The 23,824-nt window shown below is 45.4% G+C and overlaps 1 long non-coding RNA gene across 1 annotated transcript in view; it reads right to left on the reverse strand.

Annotated features, from left to right (window-relative positions):
* LOC138207040 (uncharacterized) overlaps positions 1 to 23,824 on the reverse strand; it is a 36,853-nt gene that overhangs the window by 9,220 nt on the left and 3,809 nt on the right. Inside the window, exon 2 of the long non-coding RNA XR_011178990.1 lies at positions 13,839 to 13,876. This is a non-coding gene — a long non-coding RNA (uncharacterized lncRNA). The remainder of the gene's footprint in view (positions 1 to 13,838; positions 13,877 to 23,824) is intronic.

The raw sequence follows: 23,824 nt of genomic DNA on the forward strand, positions 1-23,824 counted from the left end.
TTGGTCGATGGCGGCGTGTTGCCTTTCAAACGGGCGGTGGAGCTCGAAGCAGCACCGACCTACAGCACAACTCGCTTCTTTTATTTTACTCGTGCAAAGCTGAATGCGAGGAGACAAGTGATGCAGGGGGAAGACAGAGTTACAAGAGACGAGTGTTTTAGGTGCTGAGACTTTGATCCAGTTACTGTCTTTTACTGTGCAGCTGGGCTGACATGACTGAACGACGCAGGATTGAAAACGGTTAAAGGGCGCAATAAGCCCACCATCGGGCCTAGGAAGAAGAAAAAGACACAGATAAATCCAAGTAACAACTTGGCTAATCTTGGCTGAACATCAACTCACAAGTAGGTCAGTGGTTTCGAAACTTTGTGCGCACAACGGCAACCACTTTCCGTCACCTTGCTAAAGTTTGTGTATGTGAACCGCGGGTGTATTTTCCTTCTCGATTTGTTCCAATTTGAAGAATTTTCAGGGGCTTGAAAGGGGGCGAAACAATCCAGCGATTCACAGAGAAAAGTCCGATAACCTGCAACTCATCAAAACCCGCCCGCTGCAGGGATCGGCTTCAATGTTGAGATGTTTTAATAAATCTCTCTTTGTCACTGCCTTGCAACTCCTCAGACGTCTCCTGCAAACTCCGGAGCAGTTGGGTTACACGCAGCTTCTCCAACGACTACGTACTTAAATCCGACACGTGAAAAGGACATCTTTAACCTAAACGCCTTCGTGTCTTCAGACACGTGCAAAGCACCAAAAACATGGGTTAGTTTGAACTTTTAGACTTTATGTTCGTTGGACTGGGGGTACTAAAGCCTGTGTCTAAAAAGCAAACGCGTGTTGACGTCTGAACTACGGAGAGGACATGAATCAACCTGATCTCATTTGTTGTCAAAAAGCCATTAAAGTAATGAAAAGAGGTCTCAGAGATGCAAAATGCTGCCGTTTTGTTCCTTTAGATAACTTTGTCACTGTCATAGAAAGTGAAAGATGTCCTTTGGGCCCCGGATCCACATGTCTGACACAGACCACGTTCAGTTTTCGTCACGAATCTTCCCATAAGAAGATCTGAGAGCGGACGGGAATACTCTCCGGCTCCTGCTCTATATTTGTCCGGCGGTGCGCTATTTTGTGGCCGGACCGCATGCAGCGGCTGTAGGTGTCTTCTGTCATCTCACATTGTGGGCAGAGACAGGATATTTTTTCATGTCTTCGACTGGGAGACGCGAGTGGAGTCAGCCCTGCTTTCCTCTCTGTGCTGCTGCTCAAACAGATTCTTTTAGCAGTTTGCCAGATTTCATGCCACGTCTCAGCTGTTGATTTCTACACTCAGATCGTTCTCCTGCATCTGTTTAGTAGCCTGTGTGATAACGCAGGTGGTGGCAATCAGCACAGAGTCTTAATATTTTAAAGACACACGGCTGTTTGTGTGTGTTTGTGCTTCTGACAACGGCCAATAAAGCTCAACTGGGCTTCTAAAAATGAAGCGCGAGTTAAAGTAGAGTCTGTTTTTGAGGCAGAAATGATTGGATGAGACATTTTATTCTTCTCCTTAAAACTGAATTAAAACAGATTTTCTGTGAAACTAAAGAATCAAAAGTGCCTCAGGTTGATCTCATCAAACCCAGAAAGGTGAATGAAAACTTGAGTCCACTCCTCATGTCCAACTTGTAACCCTCACTGCTCCCTCTCACATCAGGAAAACAGTTTGCCTCTTAAAACGCACATTGCAAAAATGCTAATTTCCTAAACATGTTTTCTCAGCTGCGTCCGTAGCGCTGATGAAGGTGCATAACCTCTCCCCCCCTACACACACACACACACACACACACACACACACACACACACACCCCTGGTACACTTTCATATCCCCTCTCGGCCCGTTGAAAATTACGCACAGCCTTGTTTTGTATGCAAAGATACCTCCCTTGCTCCGGGAAATTTTATTTGTACGCCGTCTTTCCTGCTAATGCAACAAATGAGAAATGGCGATCCGGGCCTCGGGAAATGCTCAAGCCCGGCAACTGGCACTGTGATGTTTGAGCATAAGCTTCTCCTTTAAAAAAGCGTGTTGATTCTCCATACCCTAATATTGACCGACCGTCTCTGTTTGATGTATGCATGCCCCCCCCCCACCCTCCCTCCTCCCACACACACACACACACACACACACAGACACACACACACACACACAGACACACACATACATACACGCACACATTCATTAAACTCCTCCACTGCCATGCAAACCCAATGTTTGGGCTTAACTTGTTAGTTCTGCTTCTGGAAGAGCTGCTGATGCCCCGAGATATTCGTGTACGATCGACTGTTGTGACGGACCGACCGACCGACCGACCGACCGACCGTTGGGGAGTTGTTGCACACGGCTGTACTGCAGCAACACACGCTTTGTGTTCATGTTGTATTCACGTGTGATACAGTGGACAGGACGTAGCAGTTCTGTCGCAGTAGTGCATCTATCATTTAACACACACCCGCGCTACCTGGTATGAGGAGGACAAATCATTCGTTTTCATATAAAAGACAGGTTGGATTTGTCAATTATCAAGTGCAAGACACTCTGCTGAGTTCAGTTAACTTCACATTTGAATATGAATACAATCTTTATTTTTGGCTCGTTAACAACCAAGAAGTTTTTGTATTAACTTATTTTTGACTGCCTAATTTGTTTTAAATGTGCTATACAAATAAACTGACTTGACGTTCTGACACCGACATATGGAATAATTCAGATTTGTTTGATTTGCTTTGACTCTAAATTGTATGAAATATATTAAAACCGAGATCAAATTTCTGCTGCCACTGTAATATAATTGCAATGAATAGAATTCAATTTCTAATTCACGACCTGGTTTCTGTGAATAATCCATAAAATCTAGATACACTTCCTGCCAATTCTCTGCAGAGTTAGATCTCACAAGAAGCAACTATCAAAACATTTATTTATCACGAATTGGGTGAACTGACCCTTTAGCACAACATGTACCAGGAAACGCAGCGAAAGACAGAAAATACACAGGAGTGAGATATGTATATAAACAAAAAGAAACAAATTAAACTCCGTCATTTCGTTTTTGTGAAGACAAAATGGAGACCGAGTGGTGCTGCGGACACGTACGGCGCGATTGACAATGACGCCGCAAACTCGTACTACACCGAGCCCTGAGCGTGTGCGTCTCCGGGGGGACGGAGTGCCGTTATTAAAGCAGAAGTATCAACATAAGAGATAGGTATCTCCCTCAGATCGAAGATAATCCCCGCTGAGGCTCCGAGAGCTGCTGCGAAGTTATCTCACCAGGAAAATATCCTTGTTTACTGAAGTGGCTGAACAGTGTAAACCTAATTACTCTGAACTAGGTCAGAAATCTGCTACTGAGTAAAGAGTAATCAAACTGAATATTTAATGGTGTGTACTACCACGCACCCCCCACGCCCTGAAAAAACCCACAGCGCAATATCTCTGTCTGTTGTACCTTTGCCTAAACTCAGACTTCCTGCCTGTCTGTAATTTGTTAATCAAATCACCTGATGAGAGTTGTGCAGTCTGGTTGTGATAAAGAAGCGGAGGGGAGGGGGTTTCTATTAATAGATCAGAAGACTTGTGGCCTGCAGATGACAGGAAGAGAGGCCTGTCATGAGGAATGCCTTTGTTATTTTCCATCCAGGGAGGAAATGAATTTCTTGTGATTTTTCAGAAAGGCTGCCCGTGGGCGCAGGCGTCGCCGCTTCGAGGCTCAGACTGCGAGAGACAGGAGAGTCGGTTGATGATGTGATGATGAGCACTTTTCTCAAAGACGTCGGATGAGGCCGGGCTCGTTTTTAAAAGGCTCGGAGATTGAGCGAGCTTCAGTGTGGGAGGCCCGTCCATCTCTCTGAAGCGTCTTGGTGAAGTCCAAAAACGTATTGTGTCGCCATTTGATGTTCTGTTGGAGAGCGATAAAGAGCTCGCTTTGAGTGCATTCCTCAGTACGACAACTTTTCCACGATGGAATCCATCTTTGATGCACACAGCCAAAGCTCGAGCTAATGTATGTCGGCGGGGAGCGGGATTTTCAGTATAGTACTCGAGCCGTAATGAGAACAGGAAGGTAGAAAGGCAGCGGTTGTTGAACATTCGAAGGGCGAACTTGTAGCCTTTTAAATATTCACAGTCCAGGTCATTCGTCCTTTCTGGTAGACTATTGTTCCTTGACACTCTCGGCTGTAATTGGTGTTGAGATCTCTCCGTTGTAAATGGAGCAGGGTGGGGCTGTTAACACCGGAATTACAAAGTCGATTACCATGATAATAAAATGTGTCCACTCGGTAAAGAGACCATGTGGTCTATGAAAGGACGGCCAGTTCCGCCAGCTCTTATTGGTGTAGTCTGGTTTGGCCGCAGCTCCCCTTGTTCTTGGAACCGGTATCAAATGGCACATGAACACTATAATCGGAGCAATTTTCAAAACATCTTCAACTTCCACCGCACAGAAACGGATCCAGGAGTGCGGCAACAAAACCGGGCCTTATGTCAACTTCTGATTCCAAAACGTTAATGATCTAGATCAAACGGAGCTTCAGAGACGACTCGCTTTTGTGTTTTCCCGAGTCCCTTTCAAACGCTGCCTTTGAAGGTTGAATACATGCCCAGAAAACGGTTTGATTAAACAGGTATGTGGGATGGTTAAACATATTGAAGACACTAATTACTACTGAACGCTCTGTGGTGCGGGGCGCTGGATGAGGATGTGGAGGAGAGGCCGGTGGGCTCAGGCAGAGAGTCCTTTTTGTATTTGAGCAGATCCAGCAAACACAATCTCGATTATTTCAAATAAAATGAACGTCAGTCGCCTTATTTCCATCACGGACAGAAGACTTTTCAGCCCTGCAACATCTGTCAGCTTCCGCGGGGGAGAAAATGCTGACAGTCGGTAGTTTGAGGATTACATGTGGGCAAAATATCGGGAAAAACACTTCCCGTCGGTCGTCTCGCTTGCTGAAATGTCTCCCGGTGAGTTCCAGTGATACAAATGCAGACGTACTCACAGGCACATGATCGGCGGCGAGATGCTCTTTGAACGGACGCAGGTGTGTCTTGAGTCGTCGACTCGAGTTGCGTTACCCTGGCAAACCTAGGATCGATATTTAGTGGCGCGCTTTGGATTCGGACTCCAAATTTGGCGGTGAGAGTCGAGTTTAATCAGCTCGGCTCCAAAAGATTCAGGTGCGGGTCTCGGTTTCAGGTCCTTGACTGTTGCGTGGGCTGCGTTTGCCCTGGATTTGGCCTCTCAGGCTACGTACGGGCTGTCCTCACCGAGAAAATACACTACTCGGTGTTGAAAACAGTAATCTTGGGGTAAAACTTGCATTTTGATGTATACAAAAAATATACTGTACGTAATCTCCAGTCATACTTACGAATATAAAATGAACGTAATAAACTATAAACATATGCACGTCCGGAAAATGGCACTGAGGAACTCTAACCTACATCCGTGTGGCCTTTGACCTTTGCCGCAGCGTTTGTACGCTGACTGGGATCAGGGCCTTCTGAGCTGAAGTCGTCTTTCCGTGAGGTGTTGACAGGCTGCGTTGACCCGTCGTACGAGCCCTACATGAATAATTACATTAAAAGACCACACGTGGATGCACAGAAGTGTAATTATTCATAGTTGGGAGCCATTTTGATTTAAATAAATCATAGGTGAGTCCCTCCTCCGAGTCCCCTCGGCATTTGACTTTGGTTTGGGTCCCTCTTCGCACGATTTCTCTGCTGTGATGTGGACCGAGAACACTTTTGACACATTTCTCGAAACACACTTCTAATTTGTCCCCCAGGCGCTGGTTATGACGCGAACTGACACTGAGGTCTGACAACATGACTTCTTTCCTCCTCTGGCCAAAGCTGCCGCAAAGCTGCAGCCTCGCCCGCCTCCAGACCGGAGAACCGGGGTGTCTTACAATTGAGTTGTTCCCCTCCCCTCCCCTTTTGGGACATCGGTTCGAATTAACGCCACCGCCATCTGACTCTTAAGGCATCGCCGCTGACAGCTTGAGCGCTCACACACACCAGGTGCTTCTGTCTCTGCCGAGGTGCCTATGACACCTACCTGTTTTTTAGCCCTCGACCTGTCAAGGGAGCCAGATTTAATTAACGTAATGATCAAAGCAGGAAAAGCAAGTTTAGCCCTGAGGTAGCAATCCCAGTGAGCCGAGCACTCGCTTGCTAATTATTTAGCATTAAGGTAGACGGCGCTTATGCATACATGACTACTTCAAAGATTTGATTGGGGTTTGGTTCGTTGCAACAGCAAAGCGCCCCGAGCAGCCGGTGGTGACATCAAAACATCAGTGTGGATAAATCTGCTGGTGTAAAGCATCTCGCTCTCAGCCACCAGGTAACCTTTCTTTATCCTCTCTGACAGCGCCTGTTCGCAACAAACATCAGCTGTGTGAATGCAAATGAAGGGACGCGGGGGCAGGCTCAGGATGCGATCACGAGGGGGATGAAAGTTTTATTTTAGGGCGCTGAAAGGACAGGCTGAGCACCCTGACTGTGGTCTAAGGTGACCACGAGGGACAGCACGCTGCTGCCACAGCTTGTCAGCCGAGTCCCTCTGAGGGGGGGGATTATTAAAAAAATGCATTAAAAATACATAAATGAAAAGTTACAGATCCCATGAGGTTCGTGGCAAAGTGCAGAATCAACTCCTGTTTCTTACAATTTGTCCGTTCCGCAACAGCCGACTAATTTAACAAACGTAATTCAAACGAACGTTAGCTGTGATGACTGTCTGGTGTCACTATAACCGAGTCATAGCTGGATGTGTGCGAAAATGTTTTGTAATTCTATTCAATCGCAGAGCTTTTGAAATGCTCGCGTTAAACGGCCATGTCATCCAAAAAACACTGAATTATGTTCAGAAAACCAAAATGTCTAAAGATACGAAATTATTTCGATTGAATTGAGAGTAAATGTGAGTTGCAACGATGCGTCGGAGTTCAAAAATTCAATGTCGGACGCCTTAAAGGAGGTGTGACGATCGGCGAGATGGGCAACCCCGTTGGACGATCGGAAGTAAGGAGAGGTATCGCTCAGGTTTCCTCGTCTCAGTCAAAATACAGCGAACTAAAAGATTTGATCTGAATAATAGAATAAAATAGAATTTTGGATATTTTTAAATGGAAAATAAACTCGACAAGAGGAGCGATGATCTCCGAGGCAGTTTTTGGGCAGCTGTCGGCCTCCGGGTTTCCTCCACGGCTGCTTTTATACAAAATTCGGTTCCAAGTAAAAGAAACATTTATTTATTTTTCTCGTCGGACCGTTACACTAAAATGAACTGACTGTAATTCAGATTAAACAATTCTTCCTCCTTCCCTTTTGGAAGATGTCTGGTCTGATTAGACAGAAACTTTGCTCTAAATCAAGCAGAATGGACGTTAGTGAAGCCCAATCCACACACCGCGTGCCAGCAACCACCGTTTTTGTTGTTGCCAGCAAAAACTGTTTCTTTCCAAGACTGTTTCAATGACAAATTCAACAATTCTCCCTGTAATTTTGGACAATATAATCCTCAATTTGCATAAAACAAATTGTTGTTCATTTGAGTTTGTGTGCCAGATATCTAATGGTGTTGCAATCCCACCGGTTGCCAGTAGAGTTTAATGTCTTAGATTTGATAAAGTCTTTAATAATTGAATTCTGTGCAGTTTTTACTGTGAATTTAGATCACGGAGCACTCTCTGGTCGACAGATAATTACTTACACTAATTTACGTCCTCTCATTGGGAGTCAGGTGTCTGTTTTGTCCTCAGGACTGCAGTCTGGGTTTCCATGCGCAAGATCTAGAGAAGTATTGTCGGAAAAAGCTCCTCCGCTCGATAGACATCCTCTGCTCAGATTCACTTTTTCACCATTTGTGTGCAGACCCCGAATCTGACCGCGCGCCGGCCTTACGTATCTTCAGCCAGAGTCCAAAGACAAAAGACATTTTTTATCTGTTGATCTGGACTCCTGCAGCAGCAGCGATGGAGGTGGTAATTCAACTGATCCGGGAGAAAGGATTTGGCTGCAGATTTAAGAAATTTCAAGGATTGGTGCACGACCGTTGTCCGTTTCAAATATGCAGGCCCAACTGAAGGGCGACTCTGTCCGAGAAGCCGTGTAATTACGGGCTGGGTCTGCAGAGTTCCTTGTCTTGCTGGATGAGTAAAAGCAGGCCTTCGGCCGTCAGCACCGCCGGGTCTTTCCCTCCGGTGTGCGACAAGAATAGACGAGAAAAGAACAGCCCTCCGACTGACACACAGGGCTCTCATTGAATCATGTGAACTAAGACAGGGGGAATTTCTGATAGCCCCCATTTCTGTGCACAGACGTTGAGACAAAAGACCCCACTGTCTGCTGCCGTGGAGCTGCGACTTACCTCCAGGCGCTGCCAAAAAAAAAAAAAAAGAAAAAAGAAAGGCGAGAAAAAAACGACCTCCTGGTTTTGGGACCTGAGCTGTTGCCCATTGTTCCACTTAAAATGAAAATCCCAGCTCCTGTGTTGGGGCCTTCGGTAACCTGTTCACTAGCAGCTGGTGACCACCTGTGGAGCAAGTCAAATTAGGGAAGGTTTCCTACTGTGTCTGTTTATTGTCTGCAGGTTTTTGTGTGCGGTATTGTGCTTTGGTCCTGTGCGCTGGTGGTGGAGGTCGGGCGGCCGGCGGGACGGCCGGCGGCTCCCCGGAGGCTTTTGTTTTGTTGCTCAAATCGTCAGGTTTTTGTCCTTCTTGGCGTAGCGGTAACGCAGCTTTTGTCGTGTTTGGCTGCACGTGTTGGACCGCAGATTGTTACCCACAGAGGGAAAACGAGCTTTGGTACAGAGCTGGAAAATTAGGAAGATGTTCAAGAGGCAATTATGACGGCAGATGAGGTGAAGTATTGGCCGCCGCTTCTGATTTTTCTTCTGTTCCACTCGTTTGATCTTCTATTTTCAAGAAGCCTCGAGCAAATTCGGTACGGAAGGTCTCCGAACCTCACACGGACACCGCATCTCCAGCGTGACTATCTTTAAATCGTACAAAAAAGAATGAAAAAAGATGGAGATGAGCTGCGACCTCTGTCCATTTTCCCTCAAATTATCCAATTTGGCCTTTACGAGATCCCACTGCCTGGGAGCCTCGAATTCCTTTTTCATCCGAACAAGAGATGCTCTTGTTTGCTGCTTGCAACAAGATAGAAAACAGATATTAATCATCGTTTGGACACACCGAGGGAAAAAAATTACTTGCGGGTCACAGCAAAATGAGTCAGTATTGCAAAACACGGTGGCTCTTTGTGTCCGTTTCCTGTTCCCAGGAATGCGGCTCGTCTTATGACTCGAGGTGGGGTTGGGGAGGTGAATGACATCACCGGTTGTGCTCACATTTGAATTCTGACACAGTGGCACCTTGTGTTTCTGTTCGCCCCCCACCCCTCGCCATCTCCTCTCTGAAGCCGGGATTGTGCTCGGCGCTGCCTTTTCTTTCCCCCTCAAAGAATACCTCCTTTTCTCTTCCTCCTCTTAAGCAGCTGCCTGCGTATGAAGTGGAGAAAATGACACTCCATCTCATGATGAATGGTACTTGACCCCTGGAACCCGTTCCTGTGGGGCTCACACGGAGTCCCATTTACATAAGCCGGGAGATCTCGCTTGTTTACATCCGGGAAAAACAAGCGGCGTGGACGCTCGCTAAGGTGCCGCAAATGAAGATTAAATATTAGTTGATCAACCTCAGCGGTAAATTGGACAACCTTTACTGATTCCCCGCGAGCTCTCGCTTCCTGGTTTGACACACATCCGCAGTAGTGGGGTTGCCTCACTGAGAGCCCTTTTGTTACATGATTAATTACTCTGAGCAACAGTTATGGCGGGATTAACAATTAGCTAGACCTGTCAAACAGTCAGTCTAAGATGGCAGACTAATTGAGCGGCTGGTTGGCCATTGTGTCCCAGTATAAGGCCGAGGAAGTGGGGATGGTTCGCAAGCCTTTCATCTCTTTTACAGGCCTAATACCGTGGCAGAAAAGGGCCCGCTATCAGGAACAGCGAGCCGGGGTAATTTTTCATGAATATTCATACGCCTGCTCTATCCACAGTGAACTTTACAAAGTTACCTTCATGGTGCATGTTCTCAAAGTCTGCACTCCTTATTCTGCTGCGGAGGATGTTCGCACGCCGTAAAAAGATTTGCACACTGCAAAAAATGTGTCTCTTACGGAGGGTTACAGTCGAGCTTTGAGTCTTAGAGCTGGACATTTGTTCTTTTCATGAAACGAAAGCAGCAATCTTGTGTTAAACTTTCTACCCTCGTGTCTAGAAAATACCCAAAGCGCGGCTGGATTTTACTTGATTTAAGAAAAATGAGGTTCGATAGCTAATAAGTGCTTAATTTTTGCAACGCGGAAGCAGAAGGAAGATGAGCCGGACATAATGAATCCTCACACAAAGACAAAAAGAAGAGAAAAAAGCTCAAGTCGGTTCCAAGTCCGGCCCAACAAAGAAAAAAACAACCCGAAACTTTCTTGCGAGCCAACATTTGATGAGAGGAAAAAAAAAGGGAAACCTGCAAGGCCACACAACTGAAGTGGCTTCCTCAAAGAGTTTTTATCCCCGGTGTCCATGGGAAGAACCCCAGCGGAACAGCTGCAACGGCAAGCCATGGCTCCTCATGAAAGGTTTTGCCTGGAGGCGGGGAGGCGAACGACTTGATCGTGAAGAAAGTCAATTGTTCCCCCGCTGAAAGGCAAAAAGCCCAGGAGGAGCTGCACCATGGTGTGTGGGACATATCAAAATATTTGACAGACTTCAGCATTATGAAAAACCTTCGCCCTTTTTTGGGGGGGAGGTTTTGTTTTTCCACCCACCACCGACCCGTCACACTCCCATCAGGCCCCCTCACTGGCCCGTGTCATTGTTTGGGCCTCGAGAGTTCAAAGCGGGCCCTTCGGGAGCCGCTCAGTGTGCGCTGACACCATGTAATGAAATTAGCAGTTGTTGCTAAACAGGTTTCAATCAAAGAGTCTGAGCCAAGACCTATTGACCACTGTTCATGAATCACCTCTTTCACTGACTTATGGCAGACAGTCTGGGACATTGTTCGTCCTTTCATGGAGCCATCATTCAGCCAGGTAGTCCCACCGAGAAGAAAACACACTTTCAAAAGGAGACCTGGCTGAGAATGCAGCGACAGCAACCAACAATGAGCGATAATGGACACAAAAACCCTCTGTCTCACAAGTCAAGTGTTATAATTAAAGGGTCAGTTCGCCCCAGTTGCAAAGAAAATATTCCCTTACCTACACTTGGCGACACCGAGATCTGCTGCGGTTGTCTGCGATATTTCTGCAACAAGTTCGTCTTTCAAATGATTATTTCGGCAGCAAATTCTCCCATTTGAGAAACTGAAGCCAGTAAATGTTCAGCATTTCTGCTTCATAAATTCCCTAAACAACTAATCGTTTATCTAAATTGCCTCAGTCACATTTTATTTTTGTCTAAATAATTCAGCTGGGCAGATTTGCAGCTGTTAGATTCTTTAAAAAGGGTTAAAAGGGTTCCCATAGTTATATCTTAATATTAAATAAGTGCCTTTTTTTTTTTAGTGTTTCACTTTCTGCACGTCTTACTGCTCCTCCAAATGGAGCCACAACGCCTCCACCTCCAAAAAACCTGATCCTGTTCTTGAAGCTTTGCAGGTCTGAAAACATGCTGCAGTTGCATTAAGTTAGCGTCAGCTTTCGCCGTTTTATGTACTGTCAAACACGTTTACCTGGTGCTTCTTCGGGCAGCAAGAAGAAAGAATTATCCTTCAATGCAGAACACATGTACAACTGCCGCTGCGTTAACAATGGCCTCCGCAGTACACTGCTGCTTATCATATGTGTGTGTGTGTGTGTGTGTGGAGGGAGAGGGAGCCTGTGATGCATGTGTTTACATGTGTGCATTCATGTGTCTGCGTGATGCATGTGTTTATTTGCGTGTATGTATGTGTGTGTGCGCTCTTGCCTCCAGGCCTGTCTCCTGAGCCCCCCCCCCTCCACCTGCCCTCCTCCTACCACACACACACACATGCACGCACGCATGCATGCACACACACACACACACACACACACACACACACACACACACACACACACACACACACACACACACACACCTAAAACTGATGGCTTTGAATCACTGGCAACCCTGCTGCTAATTTATTTGCGCTGAGCATTATGGGAATTAATGTACCTAACATTCAATGACAACAGCCGGCGCTTTGTGGCCCTTTTTACATTTCAACACATTCCTGCCGTACACACGGCCGCCTATTGAAAAACGTCCATCTTCCCACCTAGCTGAAAAGAAAAAACACACACTCCGACACACAAACACACGGCAGGCTCTGAACCTCTAGGTGCAGGAGGCTGTTAGCAGTGGCTGATGATAGTAGCAAAACATTAACATAATAATTAGTGTCTTGTAATTGTTTCATTAAAACCAGTTGTTCCATTTCTCCTCTTGTTCTCCCAGAAGACGCCAGACAGAGTTTGGACGTCAGCCAAAGGGAGGGTCGGTCCACGTTTGTACCCGCTCAAGATGTTTGCCTGCTCGCTGGGAAACCGGGGAGGCTGTCAGCGGTGGCGGCGGCGGCAGGCGCGGCCACTCTGGCCATATGTGGAGGCAAAACAAACACGGTGGGGGGAGCGGGCATCTCAGGGCTCACAAATTCATCATATGTGAGAAAATGTGCAGATTTGTAACCGTGAACCTCAATCACAAGCTGAAATGGCTAAATATGTTCGTCTGAGCCGTCTTGTAATCTCACTTGTCAAAAATAAAAGCTTGCGTCGCATGAAGTTCCTCAATAATGAACTAAATCCCGTACATTATGTCACTCCCTTTAAAAGGTCACACAGCATTATCGCATTGAAAGCTGGCCGTTCATTTAGAGCTGCAAATGCACACACAAGCACTCATGCATATACAGTGGCTGCCTGGCTGTGAAGTGCATTCACACACACACACACACACACACACACACACACACACACACACACACACACACACACACACACACACACACACACACACACACACACACACACACACACACACTCAGATTTGAGCCGACCCTCATTAGCATTTTAAAGAGGAGTTCCTCTCGTTTACCGTTTAGTACCTGCCAGTCGACATTTGTGAGCGTGATCGAGTCTTCCTAAAGCCACCAACGGAGGAAGCGAAACCTGTGATGTCATTAACATTTAAATTATACAGCTGCTACACTCTGTGTGTGTGTGTGTGTGTGTGTGTGTGTGTGTGTGTGTGTGTGACAGAGTGATTCTAAAGGCAGACAAAAGCTGATTGAGTTGTATTTTACATGTATAAATATATAAACCTGCACCCTGAGTCACATCTGCTGCTCCTCTCTGGTTCGTCTCCATGCAGAAAGTTTAGACACACGTCATACTCAAAATACTGACTTCACATTTTTTTTGGATTAATTCTACTCTCCACGACTCCGAGTCCAAGTTTCTATTTAATTTAGGTCACATACTATAAAAAAAAAAAAAAAAAAAAAAAAAAATATCAATTTTTTAAAATATTAAATTACGTAATAAATCTCCCTTTAAGCTGAACACGGGTCAGTTAGAGAGCACGAGGCAGAAGTTCACTTTGCACGTTGCCTCGCTGTTTGAACTCAAAATTAGAATTTGGAAAGAGATGAAAGTTCCCGAAGATGATTGACAGGAGAGATTTAAATGAGAAAAAGAACAAACGGTTCGTGCACAGCAGGATTTTACTGATAACAGAAAGAGAAACGAATCCTACCTGAATGTCCACTGAAGAAACTTTAACAGCATGCGAGTCTTCATCAGCCGTCATGTTGATGATGATGTCAGTTGTCATCACGTGACCAGAGTATGGAAACACATTAACAGAGGTTAGTAAAAGTCACATTTTCAAGGGCAACGATGAACTTTTAAACTCAATTTCTGAGTCAAACACAGAGGAAACAAGCCGTGCAGTAAAATTATGACCTAAACTGTCTGTTACAAATATGCATCTGAGTTTAAAGACTGACTTCTTGCTTTAAAAACTTTAACTCTCCAGAAGTTGTATTCATATATTGAAGCATCATTATTGTTGAGAACATTCTTTAATTCACAGCTAAAGGTTTAGATTTGTACTTTTTATACGAACTTTCCTACATCGCGAGGCTCATTAAAGAATCGTTTTATTCACTTTGCTGCTCCCAGATTTCAGCTATCAGTCCAATGTTACCAAAACCAAAAGAAAAGACGGACAATACCAGAGAATTCAGACCAAATAAGTTACAAATGTAAATTGTCTGTGAAAGGAACAAATGTCCACCTTGGTGCATTTTTCATTTTGTGCATGTTGAAACCAAACGGATAGCTTGAAATCGACTGAAATTACAGCTCCTCATTTTTTTTTTGACAGTGAACAAATGTAAACAATAAAAACACAAACAGCTCTGAGAGCTTTGCACCAAATGTGCTGAATTCTGTTTCCATTTTCCCGCAGTGGGTTTGTGTCCCTGAGCATGCAGATGACCACACACACACACACACACACACACACACACACACACACAACACACACACACTGCTGCTGTTGGTCTGCAGCTGCGTGCTCTCCACTCCATCTCTCTCGGTGCAATACAGTGAGGAGGCATGGGAGGCAATAAGAGGCATACGTCTCATTGGCCAAGTCTGGGAGGGGAGGAGTGTGTGTGTGTGTGTGTGTGTGTGTGTGTGTGTGTGTGTGTGTGTGACAGCCTGTGTCACACCACCAGATAGTTAGATACCACCGCCGGGGATTTGACATTTAGTGTTTTTTGACAAACTTCTGACGACCGTCTCCCGCAGATCATTATCAAAGCATATCTGTCTGTATAATCAAGATGAATGCTTCCGAACACAACGACGATCATTTTGTGGAGGAGCAACTCTCGAGGATCCAGCGAGGGAGGGGGCTGCATCACATGGGCGTGCTTAACACATACATTTCCATTTTCCCAAAGACAGATTTGTTGGCAGCGTGGATATAAAGCGACACCCCGGTGCTGACAATGTTTCTGTCAACTTATTGAATCTTCGATAGAGAAAGGGGGCAATCTCAGAGGCAGAGTGCAATCTAAAACATTGATAAATAAATACGGGAGATATGAATATGTTTGTTTGTTTGTTTGTTTGTGCTGGGTGTCGATTTAATCCCTGCACGCCTTAGAAACCTCCCCAAAGACTGATTGGTGTCGCGCACTGCAATTAACTCCACGAGCACCGTCTATAAATCAACTTCCTGAACTCGGCGTGGAGGAGATGATGTTTTTGAAATTAGCACCATCCGCCGCTCGTATTGTAGGGGAGGAGGAGAGGATGGAGGGAGGGTTGATTTTCAAAATAACGGCCCCTTTAATATGTGATATTCAGAAAGCACGCAGAAACAAGTTTCAGAAAATCACCTTCATTCTTCAAGGCGCCGCGGGGGGAAACGCACACACGCTCATTTTCTTGACGTTTCGAGTGGCGAGCGCACTTTTTTATTTTAACTGATCGCCTGTTTAGTTGCAATTGAAGCATCGGCGCCTCCCTCATATTCGCCTCCTGCGCTTTTATGGCATTATGAGCCATGAGCTGCTGTCAGTGCCTTCAGAAAAGGGGAGCATTTAGGTCAATTATCATTCTATTCAGAATCACGCTCGACTACTTAGATTAAGAAAAACACTTATTTGCCCACACGGTCCGAGCCGAGTAATATTTCTCTGACTGAGGCCAGCGTATCAAGAGGATGCTTTATTGCTTTACTTATTCATGTTTCATTTGCAATTCCTTGTGTGTGTGTGTTTGCAACCTCAAATATACCCACTGTGTGTGTGTGTGTGTTTATGTGTGCATTCCCTTGCAAGTGCAGCTGATAACGCTAATCCTGTTTACTTCTCCTTTCCTCTCTGCTCAGTATTTCAAATATACCTTACGCCTTTCTCCACTTCAAGGCATATCCGTGGAAGAGAGCGCGGCCCCTGCCCTGGCGATCCAGCGCACACGCGCACACACACACACACACACACACACACACACACACACACACACGCACACGCACGGCAGAACAAAGGGAGTCCCCCCATATTCGATTCCCTCTCTGAATATGTAAAACACAGCAGCAGCAGCAGAGTCAACGCTGAGAAATTACCAGAACTATCTGGGCCATTGACAGGCCTCCCCTGTGGTCAAATGGGCTGAGGCCCTCCCTCCCCGCTCCGGTTTCTGTGGCTCTCCGTAGATAACCAGCAGGGAGGAGGAGATGCACTCGGGCGAGCTCTGGGAATCGGGTGTGGGGAATTCTCAGAGTGTGACTGCGGTGTTGCACTCTGCCCTTAAAGGCTCCTTAAAGGCTTCCCCCCCCCCTAAATCTCCCCCGTTAAAGGGCCAGAATGAAGAGTTCTTGGGGGTTGGAGGATTTGTTTGAGGTTTATGGGGTCACTGAGAGACAGAGAGAGCTCTGACTTCACCTGCTGAGACTTTCTAACTTCTACTCGGTTGTAATTTCAAAAGGCTGCTTTTGTTTCTGCAGAAATAAAGTGCTTCATCGGTTGAAAACGTGCTCCGTAGTACGCTGATTGTAAAGGGTCAGTCCACCAACATTGTGATTCTTATGGTAGAAAATTACAAAATCAGTTGCCAGAAAATCTGCAAACTATCCTCACAACATTGTTTGTTTGTAGTTTGGTTTGTAATTTGGGTGCACTGGCCCTTTAATGACTGCTGATCCAATATTAAGTACACTCGGTTCACGAATGATTTTTTTTACAACGTGACACTACAGTGTCTGTATGGCTTGTTTAGCGCTGCACCGCTCACGAAGTACGATGACGTTTTTTTCTGTTTCCTGTTTGAAATGCTTCATGTTTTGTACATTTTGTCTGATTTACCCGGTTTTGAAGCTGCACTTTAATAATTTGACTTTATTCTGAATAAAAAGAAGACTCAGCTGAACTCTGCGTACCTACAGAAAAAGATCGATCGATTAGAAATGAAATAGATTCAGTGACTCCGTTAAAGGATGGTATTATACGAGCAGGATGAAAGTGCCGTACAGTAAAAGTAGATTTTCTTTGCAGCCGTTCTGTTGACTGACAGTCAGAAGGTTGTAATAACTGGGCCCTTTTAGGTGATGATATTTTGAACCATTTGTGATTCCCCTGACCCGTTGGCACCGACGCGGCCCTTCTTGGCCCGCCACCGGCGTCGGGGGAGATCCTGATTCACAGAAGCCATGGCTGCTCCTCAAACCCGCCGGCAGATGCTCACTCTCTCCTGCCTCGCCAGCCGGCAACATGCCTCCTCTGACATGCCTGTGTGTCTGTCTGCCCGACGCAGTCTGTCCATTCGTCCGTCCATCTGTCCGTCAAGCGGGAGAAGCCCGAAGCTTCGGTTATGAAAATGCACGCTGGTATTTAAAGGGGCAGCGAGGTATTTGTTTCCTTATTAAACATCCTTGAAATAATATCTAAAATTAGGGAGGGAAGCGGTTCATGGAAGGCAATATGTTCTCATGAATCATTGACTGGGTGACGCGTTTCTGTGCCCACGTTGGCTGATGAATGATTGATGGCAACATGTTGCTGTTCGCAGCCTCTTTCCTGTTTCTGGATATTTAAAGACAACAACTTGATTGTTAAGTTCAATGACAAGCCTCTTAAAGCTGCACTAATTTCTATCTTTGATATGAATCATGTTATTTTGGTTTACAGGTCCACACACCTCTACGGGTCTGGTTCAAACAGAACTGAAACAGGAATGAAAGTCATCAGCAGTGAGTGACACAGTCACCATATCAATGATATATGATATGAAAGTATGTCAGTGTTGACGTCGCCAAAAAAACCTACTGATGCAACTTTAAAGATCAAATTATTACGTGAAACATATTTTTAAAGACATTGTTTCTCTCTGTGAATGATATTAAACTGGTTTAAATGAAGGCTGACCACTCACTTTATAATGTCAGGCCTTAATACGTTGTTTTCATAATAAATCATACTGTATGTCACAATAAGGATGTAATGATACAATACAATTTGTACATTTTTAAAAACATTTTGGTCGACATTTGAATTGACTACGAGTTGTATTGCTGTTGTTACACACGCTGCTTAATTGATTGCTTGTAATTTTTGTTCTATTTCTATAATTGACCTTTTTTTTTTTAAACTATTGTCATACATAGACATAGAGAATATGTATTACTTACTGTGTGAACACAAGCGGACATAACGACTATCATATAATTTTTGGTCCGATCTATAATAGAGAAACGTTGTACAATAGAAACGATGTTGTTTTCTATGATTTGAACGTTGTAAATCTTCCACATACATCTCGTCTCGATCTGTTCTGGAGACTTAAACCTCATCACGATCTGTTTTTCTGAAATGACTCATGATGCTAAAGCGCTTCAACGTCAGGGATTTTAATGTGAACGTGCGCCTGTTACCGACATACGACTGTTTCTGCTTCCAGCTCAGCGTTTCAGAAATATTGTCACAGATTTTTACAAACTTTCTCGACAACACACTTGTCAATGAATAAATCATAGCATTAATGACTGCGAGTTTGTTTTTCTTGTGCGTGTTATTTTCTTCCTGTGGCTGATGAACCCTGGAATGGGGCATTGGCCATCTGCGGTCTTGTGTGTGCGTGTGCTTTAGTGTGTGTTGTGTGAGCTGTGGTCCAGCGTCCGCTGGGGAGACTCGGCTGCTGCCCCACTTTTCTCGCTCTCATGTCGGACCGGGACCATCTGACGGGGCTAAAGACCAGTGTCACATGTCTATATTTGGCGGCCGTCGTCGCCGCTGCCAGAGCTCAGCGCTGCAGTTGTTTTCCAAAATGCGCGGGGCAATCGATGATAATGAGGAAGGACATTTTAATTAGGGCTGTCGCAACCTGGGGACGACATGCGGGCTCGCTCGGCGGGGGGTTAGAGAGAGGACGGGAGGGGGTCTGGTCACCGTCACACCTCCTTCTGGGAGTTCGACTGGTGAAAGTCTCGCTGCATTTTTAGGAGGAAATTAAATGAAATATGCATGAAGGGCTTTACTGCAACGGACCGTCTTTGTTTCACATTTTCTCTGCTCAAGTTAAGAGCAGTGTGAAGTTGTCACTGTTCTGACTGGCTGTTTGGGCAGCACCTGCTCTGAGCCCCAATTAGCTGAACCTGCTGAGTGGAGGCCCTCCGGTTCAAAAGCTACAAACTGACCTGACTGGAAAGATTTCAGTCGATCGTGAGCAAGGCAGCCAATCAGGACAAAGTCCAGCTGTGATGTACTTCATGCAGTTACTCTAGTTACCCATTTCTGACTTGCAAACACCATTCACGTGAACATCCAAATAATCCAAATCACAATTATGACGGTTAACTGGATTCTTTCTGAAAGCTCCCATACACCCAACCGGGCCTACGATGTCCGAGAAGACCTGGAACAAAGACCGTCGTTCGAGGAAATCAAACCAGACTTTTAAAAGACGGAGCACGAGATTTTTTAATCGTCACGGGATCAACTTTGGAAAAGTGCTGACAAAAGCATCCTCGTGGAAATCTTTTCGTCACACGGCATTCGTGGTATTTCAGAAAACAACGACTCTTCTCGACTAACCGGGACATCTAACTGGACTTCCGCTAACCGACTGACCCTCCGTGTCGTCATACGTCGTCAGGTAATCTGTTGTTCTGCAGCAGAAGCCTCACGTTAGGAGGAGGAAACGAGAACGTGTCCACGTTCCACAGTAAGCACAGAAGAAACGGCTCACGCTAACATGTCTGAATGACAACCGTGCACATTGCTGACATGCAGCCTGGACAAGCATGTTGCCGCCTTCACAGTTTCCTGCCATGCCTGCAGGTTATTGTAAGCTATTTGCACATTGTGAAATCAAGTGATAAAAAAAAGAAATCAAAAGAGGGCAAAACTCATAACACAACATGAAATCTGACCAAAAGTGCCTGCAGAGAGGAACAGAAATGAAACTCATTAAACGTCAAGTCATTTCTGTGTGTGGAAGAAAAGAAACAGGAGAGAAAAGTCTGTGAATTCCAAAAATAGGGCTGTTTAAAATTAAAAATTGATGATCTCATAGGGGATTTATATGATAATATGCCCATCTTGCTCTACATTTACAGGTCTATTAGTTCACGCTCATATTCAGAGACTTCTAATGAGATCAATGAAGAATAAACTTTAACTCTGAGATCACCTCGGCAGCAAAGAACCGACTATGATAAGTATCGACTTTGTCTCCAAAATGTTTATGTTTATTAGAGACGTGCAAGAAAAATAAATATTTCATGACTGTGAAAATGTTTTATTTTCTGTGCACTGGCTATATGTGAGTGCTGGATGAAAACAAAGCAATAAGCCCCACTGCTACGATGTTTAATATTCATCCTACATCCCCGAGCAAAAACTATACAAGGTGTGAGAAGAAAGTCGCGCACAGAATCACACCACAAGTGCAAAAGTTGGGAATAACTGCATAAATTAGCGTCTGTGCCAGTAATGAAAGCGCCTCGCCTCTGTGCATGTGCACAAACAAAAGCAAAACAAATCCACTGCCCCATCTGAGCACGTCTTCACCTTATGAAAAATGAAAACAGGCTGAAAACCTGGAAAAAGCCAATGGCGAGTCGCGCTGCTCGCTAATCAACTAAAGGCAACATCAGAAAGAATAGGTAATTTGAGACACAAAAAGAATAAGTAATTTGGGAGGCACATACCCAAGTGGCCAAATTATTTATGCCTAATGGAACGGGGGGAGTGGTGTGCATTCATTTGCAATTAACCGATCTGCTTTATTACCTGTCACTGGAAACGCTCGCTAATGCAGCTGAAAGGTCTGCAGAGTCTTTAATTACAGCGGGAGGTGTGCAGGCACTTCCTGTGGAAGCAGAGGGTTCGTACCTTTCCTCCGGTGTCTGTTGGGATCTGAACAAACTCTCCGCTGGCTTTAAAGGGGATCATTTCTCTCTACTTTGAGTTCCGGTTCATAAAGCTGCATCCAATAACTCAAACTATCTGCAACTCTGTGAAACTCCACAGCTGAGCTCTAATTACAAAAAAAAAAAAAAGTAATTTATATCAAAATATGTCTTTGAATTTGGGGCGACTTGTTAACTTCACCTGACTGTATTCAAGTCAAAAGAATTTGCTCTAAATGATTTATTTCTCCTCTTCCTCCTCTTCCTGACCAAACACGCGAAGTGAGGAAGGTGTGGGCGGAGGCCGGACATCTGGCATCTCTACAGCTTTGCATCCCGCTCCATCTGTGGGACCACGCCTAAGTCTGAACGACTCAATTAAATATGAAGGAATATATTTAAATACTAAGCCCCTCCCTCCTGTCCCATTTCGCTCCGAAATACGTCACAATGCGAATGTTGACGACGAAGACGATCTTCTAACTTTTACCCAGACTGTCTGAGTTTCGCAGAGCGTATGTGACGCACGTTTAAATTTCTTGATGTTTGCATCCCTGTCGTCCTCCTGGGACAGTAAGGTCAAAATGTTCAAATAAAGAGGATAACGTAGCTCGAAATGATCAGTTACACATCAAATTGTGACATTTTAAAGTCCATCCAGCTTGTAGCAGCTTTTACTTCACGTACAGCAGATACATAACAGCGAAATCTCTCTCTGCTGAGACGCACATCTGCAGAAGTCGCTCTTCAAATATATGTAATGAGCCTGAGTGTTGGGGCGGCGTTGGCACAGCGTAGCAGCGCTGCGGTTGTGATTGGCTCTTCGCAGCCTGCATACCCAGAGGAGGCTCCCTTAAGAGCAGATCTCCTGTTAAGTATGAGATCCCTGAGAGGGGAAGTGTTGGAAGGACTCTGGTTTCTTTAAATATACCGCGCCGTCTGGGGAATATAATGGCTTCCATATATAATTAAGAAGAATCCGACGTTGGAGGCCTTATGTGTCTTTGTGCTGCACCTTAATGGCTGCAGCGGATCGGCGTGCGGCGCGCGGGGAACGCACAGGCTCCATTTAGACACGCTCAACACCGTTTACATTTTAGATTGTATTCCCTCGGAGGAAGCTCTTATGCAAAGAGCGAGGAATCACAGAGGCTTCAGTTCCTAGATGGACACGGATGTCAAGGTCAAAGGTCACAAGGACACAGAGCGGTTTCAGGCAGAAATAAAAGAAAGAAATAGAGCAACAAATCAGAACCAATTCCGACGGGAAGAAATAATCAGATAGAGCTGAAGTGGTTTTGTGACTTAACAGTAATTTGCACCGACAAATTAAGCTCCAACAGCCACGACAGGACCAAAGAAAATATTTCTTCAAACGTGATGCAGTTTAAACCACAAATCTTCCTCATGTCATCCGATCAGTCTGATTTCTGGTGGAAACAAGATGCGAGGACGCGACAAAGCACAGCAAGGGATCGATCACATGCGGATACAAGTGGAAATGTGGGGAAGTGTACCAAAATAATGCAGTAAAATCATACTGCTGATGAAAACGCAGCCGATAACAACCGGGTAGAGAGGGAAATATAGATTGAGTGTGTTTTAGGGGACATAAAGAGCTGAAAACTGAACTGACAAGGTGAAAACGTTCCTTTTCAAGAGTGAAGCTTGACTTCCAGACATAATGATTGACAGATCCAGTTCAATCACCTCTGATTAAGTCTGATTAGTTGTGGTTCGATTCAGCAAAGCCTGCTCATCTGGAAACACGTGCAGTCAGTGCAGAATCCACATGAATACCGCTAGACTTAAACTTAACGTTACAGATCGACATCAAACTGAAACATCCTCCAAACGGTTCATTTAGCATCGCCCGCTTCAAGATCACATCACCGTGGCCTGTAAAAGCAGCTGCTCGTCGCCCCTCCCCGACCCTGCGACTTGTCGTCCGAGTCGCCGCAGTGTGTAGTCAAAGTTTAGGAGAGCTCCAGGGGTCCTTCGGCAGGAAACGAGCGCTAATTGTGCTAATGAGCTTGTTTGGATAAGCCCTCGTTTCTCCCTCCGATGCCCCCTCGGCGGCACGAGCGGCCATCTGACTTCCAGAGACGCCGGGTTATGCGAGACGCACTCGGGATGGGCCGGCTCCGACGGTGACGGGCCCCCGGTCGAGGTTTGGTGTGCGGTGTGCCCGGCGCATCCATCACCGGTAATAAAGCTCTTTGACACGGAGGCCTGCTCTCATCCATCATCGCTCATTTAAGATACAAGTTTGGCTTGGGCGTGACAGAAGTGAGGGATTATTGCCATTAGAGGCAGATCTTTTGTTTTGATGGCCCCTCTTAATGGGGTTGCATTAGGGGGAAGTCCTAGGGGCCAGTTTTTGGGTGATTAAGCAAGCAACACATTTACAAGTCTCTAATTGAGAGAACAATGCCAGGAACCTACAGAGTGCAGAGCTGTAATGAACTGAGGCTCCCTGAACTAGCTTCATGATTAGCCAACGCTGCGGCTTGTGAATACGCAACAAACTGCTCTTCCTCCTGCTGCCGAGGAAGAGGGACTCCTTCACATCCAGATGTGTTTGTGTTGGTTCAGGGGATTATGGGAAGCAGACAACACCCGGCTGAAGTGGAGGGCAGAGGGAAAACTAGGTGGATTTCTTACGGCTGCTGAAGGAGGACTTCTTCAGTCGAATGTGATCGAATGTGCTGAATAACTTAAAATATAGAAAGAAGTAGATGTTTTAAGAATTTACCCACATCACACACACGCGTCATCCTTCCAGCAGATCACCGTTTCATGCTTTAAAACATGTCTGC

The sequence above is a fragment of the Embiotoca jacksoni genome, unplaced genomic scaffold (genome assembly GCF_022577435.1).
Source record: "Embiotoca jacksoni isolate LCO1_2020_lvr unplaced genomic scaffold, fEmbJac1.0.p SCAF_30, whole genome shotgun sequence".
NCBI classification, from domain to species: domain Eukaryota; kingdom Metazoa; phylum Chordata; class Actinopteri; family Embiotocidae; genus Embiotoca; species Embiotoca jacksoni.